This window comes from Elaeis guineensis, chromosome 5 (assembly GCF_000442705.2).
Source record: "Elaeis guineensis isolate ETL-2024a chromosome 5, EG11, whole genome shotgun sequence".
NCBI lineage: Eukaryota > Viridiplantae > Streptophyta > Magnoliopsida > Arecales > Arecaceae > Elaeis > Elaeis guineensis.
The window spans coordinates 121,141,115-121,146,475 of NC_025997.2; the positions used below are offsets into that span (position 1 = coordinate 121,141,115).

General features: G+C 32.7%; 1 long non-coding RNA gene across 1 annotated transcript; it reads right to left on the minus strand.

Moving 5' to 3' along the window:
* Positions 1-558: 558 nt before the first annotated feature.
* On the minus strand, positions 559-1,474 carry LOC109505816 (uncharacterized). Its single transcript, XR_002164670.1, has 2 exons — positions 1,369-1,474; positions 559-1,003 (listed from the first exon to the last, which is right to left on the minus strand). It is a non-coding gene; the product is annotated as an uncharacterized lncRNA (long non-coding RNA).
* Between the last annotated feature and the right edge of the window lie 3,887 nt (positions 1,475-5,361).

Here is a 5,361-nt window from a genome sequence, read left to right on the forward strand (position 1 = left end):
AGAGGGTCTGGGGCAGCCCAAAGATTTACAGCCAAAACAATATTGACTTCGTTTATGATGAAGATGTAACTGGCTTCGGCAAATGTTTCGGTAACTTGTTCCATTTCATCAGATAGTCAGAATTTTGTTCTTTCAAAAACTACAAACATCTTTAGTCTTACTAATATCATTGTTGCTGAACAGCTGCATACCCATTCTTGTTAGCTCATATTATGCAAACACATTTTTAGCCATTAAATAAGTTGACAATCTGCAAATGCTTGCATTGAGATGACCTAAATCCAACCGGAATCAAGCCAAAGCACCAGTTGAAAACTGGGATCCAGCATGTTCATGCATTGGTTCTTCACTGAACTGGTCCATGTGACAAAAGGAGTTAATATAAGAAAAAAGTTCGCAATCTCATGTTTACTTGTGACAGCAATGCATAAAAGCAATATTGTGCAATTTCTATAGGTTCATCCATTTGGCACAAGATGCATGAGGACTTTTAATGGGCTGGAAAAGGGCGGAGCAGAGAGATAACACCTTCCATGTAACAGACTAGACCAGACAATCTAGAGATCAAATCAAGTGGAGCTTTTCAATTATAACAAACTAAACATGGACCCAACCCCAGCACAGCAACAACTAAGAACACTACAAAAACAAACAAATGGACACTCACTTTGAAGGACAATACTACAGGATGCTGTTTAGTCCTGCGAATAGTTCCTCTGGCGCATCAGGCAATTTAAATTCATGGTTGAAACTTTTCAAGTTTGAATTCGAAGCCATAAAATAAATAGTTTGTGCACTTAGTGATATGACAAAGAACATGTACCCAGAAAAGCTCTATATCTTCTTCCTTTTGGGGGAATGGCCCAATTAGATTAGGCTAGCACCGAGTCACTGATCAAGTAAAACTAGATACGCACATCACCGCCAGCTTTGGTCTTCCTCAATCCTTACCAATGTTTACCAAGCACCGGTTGCAAGGTTTCAACTCATCATGCAGACATCTCTACATGAAATCATAAAATTAAATATTGCAGATTTATATTTCATAATTGTGTTATATATTGATGTTCCATTATATATCTAATCATATTGGGAAAAAAAACTACAGAACCTTAACAAGGTGTCTTAGATGAAGTAAGTAGAGAAACAAAGAAAACTAGCAAGGTATCCTAGATTAAGACAAAAAGTTCAAGATTTCACCGCATCCACTGGTTAGCTTCTAACACAAAATGTACTCCAGATGGAAAGATGAGAACTTGGAGAAAATTACCTGAATCTGAGTCAATTACTCACGAGGAACAAATCTAGAAGAACTTGGACAATGAAATGTAATCCAAATGGAAAGATTCCAACTTGGGAGAGGATTACCTGCTTCTAAGAATACCCAAATCCAACTCGGGCATGAACAGCCAGATCCATTCCAGATTCCAGAGCCTCAAAGATACCCTCGCTTGATCGCCCTCCCGAACTCGGCGAGCTCTTTTCCCGAATAATACAAAAAAAAAACTTTTTTATCAAAATATATTCAAACCAAACTTATTTACCAAAGTGATGTAAGAGGAAAAAACGCCATTTTGAATGGCGTTTTTCCCCCTGCCACGTCACCCCCCATTTCCACGGTGGCATCGTCCCAAAAAAAAAGCGTTTGGAATGGCGCTTTTAAAAACGCCATTCAAAATGGCGTTTTCCAATTTTCCCACCCAAAAATAAAGGAAAAAATCGTGGAAAAATGGAAAATTTTGTTTTTTAAAATTTGAAATTAGTAAATAAATTAAAAATTTTAATTTTGATTGAATTTTAAAATATAAAGATTTGAATTTGTAATTCATTAAAAAAATTAATTTAGATTTTTTATTTCAAATTTTTTTTAAAAGATGTCCAAAAAAATCTTAAGAAATTAAAAAAAAATTATCATAGAAAATAAAAAAAGAGAAAAAAATATGAAAGAAATAAAAATTTAAAATTAAATTAAAAAACATCATTCGAAATACTTGTCTTCAAAATTTTTAAGAAAATTAAAAATTATAAAATTTTTAAAAAATAAAAAAAAGAATTATAATGTAAAAATTAAAAAGAATAAAAATTTAAAGATAAATTGAAATTAAAATATTATTTCAAATTACTTTCTCAAATAAAAAATAATAAATTAAAAAAAGATTCAAAAAAATTTTAAAAATAGGCTAAAAAAATTTTATAAAAATATAAAGAATTGAAAAAACATAGAAATTATAATTGTAATTGAATAACAAATTTTTTATTTTTTAATTTTAAGAAATAAGAACAAAAATTTTTAAAAAAAATTTAAAAATGACCTAAAAAAATTTATAAAAAGATAAAGAATTGAAAAAAATAGAAATTGTAATTGTAAGGAAAAAAAGAGAGGAAAATTTAATTTATAACTAAATTAATTTAAATATTATTATTTAAAAAATATTTTAAATAAAGAAAAAAAAGGGAGGAAAATTTAATTTGAATTAAATTTTGATCAAAAAATAAATCCAGTGTAAAGTTAAAAAATAAGGAAAAATGTGGAAAAAAAAATTTGTAAATTGAACTTTAGAAAAAATAATAATTTTTTAATTAAAGAAAAAGAATACGTAATAGAATGCTAAAAAGAAAAAAATGGAAGAGAAATGAAATTATAATTTCAAATGATAACTATTTTAAAATAAATAAAAAAAAAGTATCATAGGAAAATAAAAAATAACAATAAAATAAGAATTATAATTATAAATTTTAAAGAAATTTAATTTTAATTTAAATTAAAAATTATCATTTAAATTATTATTTTCATTATTTAATTTAATTTATTTATTAAAAGATTACAAATACATAATATAAAAAATTGTAAGAAAAGTAGATTTATATTTTTTAGTCGACCCCATGAATCGACTCATGGCTAAAAGAGTTTAACGACACGCAAAATTTTTGACTGCGACACTCTGTGAGTCGATCCCTTGACTTTCTTTCTGGTAATTTTTATTTTTTAAATTTTTTAAATAGAGGAAGAGAGAGGAAGAGGGAGAGAGGAGGCAGCTCACCGTCGTGCTGTCGGAGAGACGCCGGAGTAGGGAGAAGAGGGAGAAAGAAGAAGAGGGAGAAGGAGAGAAGAAGGGGGGAAAGGAGAAAACGCCGTTTCCTTCGGTGTTTTTTTATTTTTTTTCTTTTTTCTAAATTTTTTAATTTTTTTTCATAATTTGTTTAATTATTTGTTTTAATTTATTAAATTTTTTAATGAGGATAGTAATTTGAATGATAATTTTTAATTTAAATTAAAGATAATTTTTTGTTTTAAATTATAATTTCTATTTTATTACCATTTTTTATCTTTTATTTACTTTTTTTATGATATATTTTTTAATTTAATTTATAATTTTTATAATTTAAAAATATAATATTAGTTTTCTTTCATTTTTATGATATATTATGTATTCTTTTCCTTTACTTAAATTTGTAAAGGAAGAAGGAGAAGATCGAGAAGGGAGAAGGAGAAGGGAGAAGGAGGGGAAAAAGGGGTTTGGGGAGGGGAGAGAATGGCGTTTTCTCTTTTTTTTTATTTTTTATTTTTTTTAATATCTTTACTTATCTATTTGTAATTTTTTAATAAATAAATTTAATTAAATAATAAAAATAATAATTTAAATGATATTTTCTAATTTAAATTAAAATTAATTTTTTTTAAAATTTATAATTATAATTCCTATTTTATTATTATTTTAATATTTTTTTTATGATATTTTTTTTAAAATTTATTTTAAAAATTTTATCATTTCAAATTATAATTTCAGTTTTCTTTTATTTTTATCTTTTTAGCATTCTATTACGTATTCTTTTTCTTTACTTAAAAATAGACTTATTTTTTCTAAAATTCAATTCAAAGAGCAACATTTGATATATTATTATTTACGTTATAATTTTTATAATCCTTTCAACATAACATTTTCTCTCCTAATATTCTGAGACACGTTCGAGTATGTGTATCCATATGCACCAATCATAATATCCAATCATTTAAAATTAAATAATATAAAATAAAATCAACATTTAATATTATTCAATAGAATAAAAATGTCAAACGTAAAAAAAAAAATACAACAAATATGAAAAAATACTAAATACAAATACAACAAAGATTAAGTCCCACAAGAACGTCGCGGCGCCCATGATCGTCTGTCGGATCATCTACGGACTGAGAGACCCGTTCAACTCTCTCATCTGGATACACGGATGGACGCCTCTCAAAAAAGTATCATACTCATGTGGCCAACTGGTACCCGGTGATGGCATCTGGGGGATGTACGAAGAAGAAGACGCTGCCATCTGTAGATGAAAAGGCGGTGGCATCTGTGCAGCATCAAATGATGACATATGCGGTGATGGCATATGTGAAGCATATGGTGACGGCGTATAACTCATATCTGACGCCCGAACTGCTCCATACCAAAGCGCACAGGTATGTGGATCAACACCAATCGCCACCAATGTTCCGGAACCTGTTCTCTCCATCTCCCGCAGTATCTGAATCCGCTCGTCCTCATCAGTCGTAGATAAAGCACGACGAGCGTCCAACACGAGATCCGATATAGAATAAGTCTATAAAATAAAAATAGAACAGTTAGTATAAAACAATCAGTATAGTGTACAATATAAAACAAAAATATAACACAAATAACATGAAGTAATTTTCATAATCTTACCAAAAGACGTACAGTAGAACTCTCGCCCTCGTATCCAGAAACTGCATACTGAGACTGTCCAATGACTCGCACCGTAATGCTAAAAAATCAAGTCATGTAGTCATCAGTATATGAACGACCTCTCAAAATAGGATCACCATGAACAATATGATCTCGACGTGCATCCCAAATATCGATGTACTGTGCATGTCTGATACGCCAGTCGATACGAACTCTCCCTCGTCGATCAACACCGTCGGGATGCGGGGCCCGCCGCCAGGATGTGGGCCCCGCCGTCGGGAGGCGCGCCCCGCCGCCGGCCGTCTGTGGCCGGCGGCCAAGGAGAAGGGAGAGAGAGAGGAAGAGAGAGAGAGGAAGAGAGAGAGGAGGGGGCCGGGGTCCACCGCCGGGATGTGGGACCCGCCGTCGGGATGCGCGGCCCGCCGCCGGCCGTCTGTGGCCGGCGGCCAAGGAGAAGGGAGAAAGAGAGGAAGAGAGAGAGAAGAAGAGAGAGAGGAGGGGGCCGGGGGCCACCGCCGGGACGCGGGACCCGCCGCCGGGACGCGCGGCCCACCGCCGGCCGTCTGTGGCCGGCGGCCAAGGAGAAGTGAGAGAGAGAGAGGAAGAGAAAGAGGAGGGGGCCGGGGGCCACCGCCGGGACGCGGGACCCGCCGCTGGCCGTCTG